The sequence below is a fragment of the Saccostrea echinata genome, unplaced genomic scaffold (genome assembly GCF_033153115.1).
Source record: "Saccostrea echinata isolate AGI-Se365-2 ecotype Australia unplaced genomic scaffold, CSIRO_AGI_Sech_v1 ptg000009l, whole genome shotgun sequence".
NCBI classification, from domain to species: domain Eukaryota; kingdom Metazoa; phylum Mollusca; class Bivalvia; order Ostreida; family Ostreidae; genus Saccostrea; species Saccostrea echinata.
Window position 1 is genome coordinate 44,661,205 of NW_026889758.1, and position 10,373 is coordinate 44,671,577.

The window sequence follows — 10,373 nt, forward strand, 5'->3', positions numbered from 1 at the left end:
AGTTCATTTCTACTACAAAGTGGACATTCCACAGTTACATCAATTTCATACTTTTCACAAAAACTAGAGAAAAAAAGAAACTCTAGAAAATCTACTCTACTATAAAGTGGACATTAACATCACATCTTGTCTTTTTAAGAAAAGAAAAACTAGAGAAAAGAAAAAGAGAGTCTAGAAAACCTGTTTCTTCTGCAAAGCTAGACGACCTTGAACATCACATCTTATGCTTTCCAAAAAAAAAAAAAAAAAAAAAACTAGAGAAAAAAAGGAAATTCAAGAAAATCAATTTCTACTACAAAGTAGGCATTTTACGATTACATCACTTTTTATACTCTGCAGGAAAGAAAAACTAGAGAAAAAAAAAACTCTAGAAAACCTATTTACTACTGCAAAGTGGACATTTTATGATTACATCACTTTTCATAATTTTCAGGAAAAAAAAACTAGAAAAAAAAAAAACTCTTAAAAAATCTATTTTCTACTGCAAAGTAGACATTTCACTTATGCTTTTCAGAAAGGAAAATCTAGAGAAAAAAGGAAACTGGAAAACCTATCTCTACTACAAATTAGACATTACAATTACATCACTTTTCATACTTTTTAGAAAGGAAAACTAGAGAAAAAAAATAATAAACTCTAGAAAACCTATTTCTACTACAAAGTGTATTTAGTTGCACAAATTACGTAAGATTAAAATAACTATATGTAGTTTACAATGTTTTCAGAGTATCCAAGACTTTTAAACTTAAAAAAAATTAGAATAAGTTGCATAAAAGGTAGTACATGTACAGTATCTTGAACATCGTATTAAGCCCTGTTAAGTTAATTTAAAAGATAAAAAGACAGAATACAGAATAAGATGACATATTTGCTTACATATTTTCCAAACCCAAATACTTCCGAGTTTTTCAGTTTCAGAAAAATGTTTGTATTGGCATGCACCTGATTTTCAATAACAATACTAGTCAAATAATTAGAAGAAGGAGATACATATAGTGATTACAGTAAAATATAATTATCTCTCAGAGAAAAAAAAAAACTCAAAATGATCCAAGAATTCAAGGTATTGAGATTAAAATGCATAGAAAAAAGTGGTGGGGGCTTCCAATTAACTCGCATATTTGCTTCTTTGAGAAATCGATGTTCAAGATACCAAAGTTCAAATGTAAATTAATGCATTAAATTTATCAAAAAGAAAAAGAATGAAAATTGTATTGACATGTTTCTCAAGAAAGAAAACAAAGAGATAGTACAGGATAATTTTTCCACCAATTCTACATTTAAAAATCCCTCAATTGCTTTAAAAACTCTGCCTACTCACAGAGTGAGGCATATATAATGATCATATTTTTCCAGTGATTAATATGCTTTTTAAAAAATATGAGTATTTTAAAATGCACGTACATGCACGCTAAGAGTGCTTCTACCCCCATTCAAATAACAAGACCTAAAGTATTATAATCATATGTTTTATGCACATATTTGCCTGTTTCTTCCTATAAAAAGTAACTCATATAATGATCATATATTTTCAACAAGTACATGCATACATTGAAAAAATGCACATATTTTAAACTACAAAATAAGGAAAGCAAGAAAAATCTTCAGGATAATTATGATATATATTTAAATGTTTTACTCCTTTAATGTAAAACATAATATCTTCAATACTTTACATTAATGAGGAATACAGTATATAACTTGTCTATATTTGAAATTGACAAAAATGGCAAATTAAAATATAATGGATAACATGAAACAAGTCTTTTGTTAATCATTTTAATTATAATGGTCGAAGATTGTGATATCATCTTAAAATCATTAACGTTAAATTGCTAACACAATTTCTTATTCGCTGAGGAATAATACCTGTAAAATTTATGAAGATTCAATTTTATCATCTAGATTATTACTCATCATATGAAAAAGTTTTTACTTGTATTTTAAAATATGTATACAAATACATAAGCATATCGAGGGAGGTATTTTATGTATATTTGTACAATTATATACTTGTATTTCTTAAGTATAATTCTAAGAGAATAAGCAACTGATTGATGGAATGATTTACCTCTTTACAAGTTCAGAAAAAGGAGAGTTAGAGAGGAAGGCTGCCTCCTTATCATTCAGAAAAAAAGTCAAACTTTCATTGTTTATACCTTTAAATCAATATTATTATGAAAATAACATAGTCTGGTAGATATCTCCTACTATCTAGTTCCTCTGAATATTAACAGAGAGGAATGAGATGGTGATCAGTCCTTTTTATTTAACACCTAAATTAATAGAAAGAAAAAAATATATAAAAGAGGATGAATAAAATGAAGAAAAAAAATTTTAAAAGAAAGAAAAAAAGAGGAAAATGCTTCTATTTTACAAATAAATAAATGAATTAAAAATAAGAGAGGGAAGAAAGATAGAAAATCTTACACTTAAAACAAGGAGACCTATAATATTGTATGAGGGTGACTTTCTTCTTAATTATAAAGATGTCAAACATTTCTCTGTTTAAATCAATTTGAAAATGAAAAAAAGGCATGGAAAGAGGTTATCATACGAAAGACATCTCCTGCCATCTTGTACCTCTGATTTAATATGAGGGCAACTTTCTTTTCTTTCATAAGGAATTCAACTTTTCAGTGTTTATAGCTTATATATATAAATCAATATGAAATTATAAATTCCATATAGATAGAGGCTATAACTTGGGAGATATCTCCTGCCATCTTATTCCTCTGTGTAAAAAGAGAGGAATGGGACTGATCAGTCCTCTTTACTAAACTTCCTTAAAGAAATAAAGCAACTCACTTAAAAAAAGTAGACTTCAAAACTACACTTAAAAATCAATAAAGAAAGAAGAAAAGTTAATGCTTCAATTCACTTGAACCAAAAAAAAAAAAAAGATTTAAAAAAAGAGAGAAAGAGATAAAACTGATAAATAATGTAACTTAAAAAAAAAATAAGACCTATATATTTGTATGAGAGTAACTTCTCTTTAAGTTCTAACAAATTCAAACATCTTGATGTCAAAATCAATTTGAATGACAGATAAATAATGTAACTTATATATATAAAAAAAAAAATAACACCTATATATTTGTATGAGGGTAACTTCTCTTTAAGTTCTAAGAAATTCAAACATCTTGATGTCAAAATCAATTTGAATGACAGATAAATAATGTAACTTATATATATAAAAAAATAAGACCTATATATTTCTATGAGGATAACTTCTCTTTAAGTTCTAAGAGATGTTAAATTCAATTTGAATGTTAAAAAATTAAAGATGCATACACTGAGATATAGTCTTGGAGATATCTCCTTTCATCTTGTTCCTCTCATTTTTATACAGGGAGGAATGAGACTGATCAGTACTCTAACAAATCACCCTTGAAATCAAAAATAAAACAATTAATTAAAAAAAGACAGTACTTGAATTTACTTTTCAAAAAAAAAGGAAAGACAGAAGGAAAAATAATTATGTGAACTTTACAAAAAAAGAGAAAGACAGAAGAAGGATAGACTATCTGACATTTAAAAAAAACAACATAAAGAAACCTAAAATTAGCTTTAAAAAAAGAAAGACAGAAGGAAAAAAGAATTCTTTCCTATTCCTACAGATAAAAAAAAGAAATAAAGGAAAGAGAGAAGAAAGATAGAATATCTAACATTTGAAAAAAAAGTATAATGGATAATTTCTGTGTTCATTCAATGTTTGCATAATTTTGCTGTTTTGGAAAAATTTCAAAAATTTCAAATAGCAAAAAATATTGCTGTTTAAATATTGTTGAAAATGCAGAAAAGTTCATGATAAGGAGCACACATTGGGTGTGACTGGTCGACCAGGGATGCTTACTACTCCTTGGCACCTGATACCACTTCTGGTGTTTTAAGAGGTCCATGTTTGCACTGCTTCAAATTGCTATTGTTTTTAATGGACCTATCAGCTTGATTACTGTTCGTTTTCTTCATATTACATAGCAAACAATTGGAGGCACAGAAATTATCCATTATATGACTATACTAAAAAAACATACCCTAAGAAAATACAATTCATGTGAAGTGTTTTCCCTAAAAAAAAATTATATGAGGGTGACTTTCTATTCATTCACAAGGAATTCAAACTTTTCAGTGTTTATAGTTATAAATCAATATGAAAATATAAATGCCATATATAGATACAAGCTATAGCTTGGGAGATATCTCCTGCCATCTTATTCCTCTGTGTAAAAAGAGAGGAATGGGACTGATCAGTCCTCTTTACTAAACATCCTTAAAGGAATAAAGCAACTCACTTAAAAAAAGTAGACTTCAAAACTACACTTAAAAATCAATAAAGAAAGAAGAAAAGTTAATGCTTCAATTCACTTGAACCAAAAAAAAAGAAAGATTTAAAAAAAAGAGAGAAAGAGATAAAACTGATAAATAATGTAACTTAAAAAAAATAAGACCTATATATTTCTATGAGGGTAACTTCTCTTTAAGTTCTAAGAAATTCAAACATCTTGATGTTAAAATCAATTTGAATGACAGATAAATAATGTTACTTATATATATAAAAAAAAAATAAGACCTATATATTTGTATGAGGGTAACTTCTCTTTAAGTTCTAAGAGATGTTAAAATCAATTTGAATGTTAAAAAAAATAAGATGCATACACTGAGATATAGTCTTGGATATATCTCCTTTCATCTTGTTCCTCTCATTTTTATACAGGGAGGAATGAGACTGATCAGTACTCTAACAAATCACCCTTGAAATCAAAAATAAAACAATTAATTAAAAAAAGACAGTACTTGAATTTACTTTTCAAAAAAAGGAAAGACAGAAGGAAAAAATACTTAGGTGAACTTTACAAAAAAGAGAAAGACAGAAGAAGGATAGACTATCTAACATTTAAAAAAAACAACATAAAGAAACCTAAAATTAGCTTTAAAAAAAGAAAGACAGAAGGAAAAAAGAATTCTTTCCTATTCCTATAGATAAAAAAAAGAAATAAGGGAAAGAGAGAAGAAAGATAGAATATCTAACATTTGAAAAAAAAAAGTATAATGGATAATTTCTGTGTTCATTCAATGTTTGCATAATTTTGCTGTTTTGGAAAAATTTCAAAAATTTCAAATAGCAAAAAATATTGCTGTTTAAATATTGCTGAAAATGCAGAAAAGTTCATGATAAGGAGCACACATTGGGTGTGACTGGTCGACCAGGGATGCTTACTACTCCTTGGCACCTGATACCACTTCTGGTGTTTTAAGAGGTCCATGTTTGCACTGCTTCAAATTGCTATTGTTTTTAATGGACCTATCAGCTTGATTACTGTTCGTTTTCTTCATATTACATAGCAAACAATTGGAGGCACAGAAATTATCCATTATATGACTATACTAAAAAAACATACCCTAAGAAAATACAATTCATGTGAAGTGTTTTTCCTAAAAAAAAATTATATGAGGGTGACTTTCTATTCATTCACAAGGAATTCAAACTTTTCAGTGTTTATAGTTATAAATCAATATGAAAATATAAATGCCATATATAGATACAAGCTATAGCTTGGGAGATATCTCCTGCCATCTTATTCCTCTGTGTAAAAAGAGAGGAATGGGACTGATCAGTCCTCTTTACTAAACATCCTTAAAGGAATAAAGCAACTCACTTAAAAAAAGTAGACTTCAAAACTACACTTAAAAATCAATAAAGAAAGAAGAAAAGTTAATGCTTCAATTCACTTGAACCAAAAAAAAAGAAAGATTTAAAAAAAAGAGAGAAAGAGATAAAACTGATAAATAATGTAACTTAAAAAAAATAAGACCTATATATTTCTATGAGGGTAACTTCTCTTTAAGTTCTAAGAAATTCAAACATCTTGATGTTAAAATCAATTTGAATGACAGATAAATAATGTTACTTATATATATAAAAAAAAAATAAGACCTATATATTTGTATGAGGGTAACTTCTCTTTAAGTTCTAAGAGATGTTAAAATCAATTTGAATGTTAAAAAAAATAAGATGCATACACTGAGATATAGTCTTGGATATATCTCCTTTCATCTTGTTCCTCTCATTTTTATAGAGGGAGGAATGAGACTGATCAGTACTCTAACAAATCACCCTTGAAATCAAAAATAAAACAATTAATTAAAAAAAGACAGTACTTGAATTTACTTTTCAAAAAAAGGAAAGACAGAAGGAAAAAATACTTAGGTGAACTTTACAAAAAAGAGAAAGACAGAAGAAGGATAGACTATCTAACATTTAAAAAAAACAACATAAAGAAACCTAAAATTAGCTTTAAAAAAAGAAAGACAGAAGGAAAAAAGAATTCTTTCCTATTCCTATAGATAAAAAAAAGAAATAAGGGAAAGAGAGAAGAAAGATAGAATATCTAACATTTGAAAAAAAAGTATAATGGATAATTTCTGTGTTCATTCAATGTTTGCATAATTTTGCTGTTTTGGAAAAATTTCAAAAATTTCAAATAGCAAAAAATATTGCTGTTTAAATATTGTTGAAAATGCAGAAAAGTTCATGATAAGGAGCACACATTGGGTGTGACTGGTCGACCAGGGATGCTTACTACTCCTTGGCACCTGATACCACTTCTGGTGTTTTAAGAGGTCCATGTTTGCACTGCTTCAAATTGCTATTGTTTTTAATGGACCTATCAGCTTGATTACTGTTCGTTATCTTCATATTACATAGCAAACAATTGGAGGCACAGAAATTATCCATTATATGACTATACTAAAAAAACATACCCTAAGAAAATACAATTCATGTGAAGAGTTTTTCCTAAAAAAAAATTATATGAGGGTGACTTTCTATTCATTCACAAGGAATTCAAACTTTTCAGTGTTTATAGTTATAAATCAATATGAAAATATAAATGCCATATATAGATACAAGCTATAGCTTGGGAGATATCTCCTGCCATCTTATTCCTCTGTGTAAAAAGAGAGGAATGGGACTGATCAGTCCTCTTTACTAAACATCCTTAAAGGAATAAAGCAACTCACTTAAAAAAAGTAGACTTCAAAACTACACTTAAAAATCAATAAAGAAAGAAGAAAAGTTAATGCTTCAATTCACTTGAACCAAAAAAAAAGAAAGATTTAAAAAAAAGAGAGAAAGAGATAAAACTGATAAATAATGTAACTTAAAAAAAATAAGACCTATATATTTCTATGAGGGTAACTTCTCTTTAAGTTCTAAGAAATTCAAACATCTTGATGTTAAAATCAATTTGAATGACAGATAAATAATGTTACTTATATATATAAAAAAAAAATAAGACCTATATATTTGTATGAGGGTAACTTCTCTTTAAGTTCTAAGAGATGTTAAAATCAATTTGAATGTTAAAAAAAATAAGATGCATACACTGAGATATAGTCTTGGATATATCTCCTTTCATCTTGTTCCTCTCATTTTTATACAGGGAGGAATGAGACTGATCAGTACTCTAACAAATCACCCTTGAAATCAAAAATAAAACAATTAATTAAAAAAAGACAGTACTTGAATTTACTTTTCAAAAAAAGGAAAGACAGAAGGAAAAAATACTTAGGTGAACTTTACAAAAAAGAGAAAGACAGAAGAAGGATAGACTATCTAACATTTAAAAAAAACAACATAAAGAAACCTAAAATTAGCTTTAAAAAAAGAAAGACAGAAGGAAAAAAGAATTCTTTCCTATTCCTATAGATAAAAAAAAGAAATAAGGGAAAGAGAGAAGAAAGATAGAATATCTAACATTTGAAAAAAAAGTATAATGGATAATTTCTGTGTTCATTCAATGTTTGCATAATTTTGCTGTTTTGGAAAAATTTCAAAAATTTCAAATAGCAAAAAATATTGCTGTTTAAATATTGTTGAAAATGCAGAAAAGTTCATGATAAGGAGCACACATTGGGTGTGACTGGTCGACCAGGGATGCTTACTACTCCTTGGCACCTGATACCACTTCTGGTGTTTTAAGAGGTCCATGTTTGCACTGCTTCAAATTGCTATTGTTTTTAATGGACCTATCAGCTTGATTACTGTTCGTTTTCTTCATATTACATAGCAAACAATTGGAGGCACAGAAATTATCCATTATATGACTATACTAAAAAAACATACCCTAAGAAAATACAATTCATGTGAAGAGTTTTTCCTAAAAAAAAATTATATGAGGGTGACTTTCTATTCATTCACAAGGAATTCAAACTTTTCAGTGTTTATAGTTATAAATCAATATGAAAATATAAATGCCATATATAGATACAAGCTATAGCTTGGGAGATATCTCCTGCCATCTTATTCCTCTGTGTAAAAAGAGAGGAATGGGACTGATCAGTCCTCTTTACTAAACATCCTTAAAGGAATAAAGCAACTCACTTAAAAAAAGTAGACTTCAAAACTACACTTAAAAATCAATAAAGAAAGAAGAAAAGTTAATGCTTCAATTCACTTGAACCAAAAAAAAAAAGATTTAAAAAAAAGAGAGAAAGAGATAAAACTAATAAATAATGTAACTTAAAAAAAATAAGACCTATATATTTCTATGAGGGTAACTTCTCTTTAAGTTCTAAGAAATTCAAACATCTTGATGTCAAAATCAATTTGAATGACAGATAAATAATGTAACTTATATATATAAAAAAATAAGACCTATATATTTCTATGAGGGTAACTTCTCTTTAAGTTCTAAGAGATGTTAAATTCAATTTGAATGTTAAAAAAAAATAAGATGCATACACTGAGATATAGTCTTGGATATATCTCCTTTCATCTTGTTCCTCTCATTTTTATACAGAGAGGAATGAGACTGATCAGTACTCTAACAAATCACCCTTGAAATCAAAAATAAAACAATTAATTAAAAAAAGACAGTACTTGAATTTACTTTTCAAAAAAAGAGGTAAGACAGAAGGAAAAATAATTATGTGAACTTTACAAAAAAGAGAAAGACAGAAGAAGGATAGACTATCTAACATTTTAAAAAAACAACATAAAGAAACCTAAAATTAGCTTTAAAAAAAGAAAGACAGAAGGAAAAAAGAATTCTTTCCTATTCCTACAGATAAAAAAAAGAAATAAAGGAAAGAGAGAAGAAAGATAGATTATCTAACATTTGAAAAAAAAGTATAATGGATAATTTCTGTGTTCATTCAATGTTTGCATAATTTTGCTGTTTTGGAAAAATTTCAAAAATTTCAAATAGCAAAAAATATTGCTGTTTAAATATTGTTGAAAATGCAGAAACGTTCATGATAAGGAGCACACATTGGGTGTGACTGGTCAACCAGGGATGCTTGCTACTCCTTGGCACCTGATACCACTTCTGGTGTTTTAAGAGGTCCATGTTTGCACTGCTTCAAATTGGTATTGTTTTTAATGGACCTTTGAGCTTGATTACTGTTCATTATCTTCATATTTCATAGCAAACAATTGGAGGCACAGAAATTTTCCATTATATGGCTATACTTAAAAACATACCCTAAGAAAATACAATTCATGTGAAGTGTTTTTCCTAAAAAAAAATTATATGAGGGTGACTTTCTATTCATTCACAAGGAATTCAAACTTTTCAGTGTTTATAGCTATAAATCAATATGAAAATATAAATGCCATATATAGATACAAGCTATAGCTTGGGAGATATCTCCTGCCATCTTATTCCTCTGTGTAAAAAGAGAGGAATGGGACTGATCAGTCCTCTTTACTAAACATCCTTAAAGGAATAAAGCAACTCACTTAAAAAAAGTAGACTTCAAAACTACACTTAAAAATCAATAAAGAAAGAAGAAAAGTTAATGCTTCAATTCACTTGAACCAAAAAAAAAAGATTTAAAAAAAAGAGAGAAAGAGATAAAACTGATAAATAATGTAACTTAAAAAAATAAGACCTATATATTTCTATGAGGGTAACTTCTCTTTAAGTTCTAAGAAATTCAAACATCTTGATGTTAAAATCAATTTGAATGACAGATAAATAATGTTACTTATATATATATATAAAAAAAATAAGACCTATATATTTGTATGAGGGTAACTTCTCTTTAAGTTCTAAGAGATGTTAAAATCAATTGGAATGTTAATAAAAATAAGATGCATAAACTGAGATATAGTCTTGGATATATCTCCTTTCATCTTGTTCCTCTCATTTTTATACAGGGAGGAATGAGACTGATCAGTACTCTAACAAATCACCCTTGAAATCAAAAATAAAACAATTAATTAAAAAAAGACAGTACTTGAATTTACTTTTCAAAAAAAGGAAAGACAGAAGGAAAAAATACTTAGGTGAACTTTACAAAAAAGAGAAAGACAGAAGAAGGATAGACTATCTAACATTTAAAAAAAAACAACATAAAGAAACCTA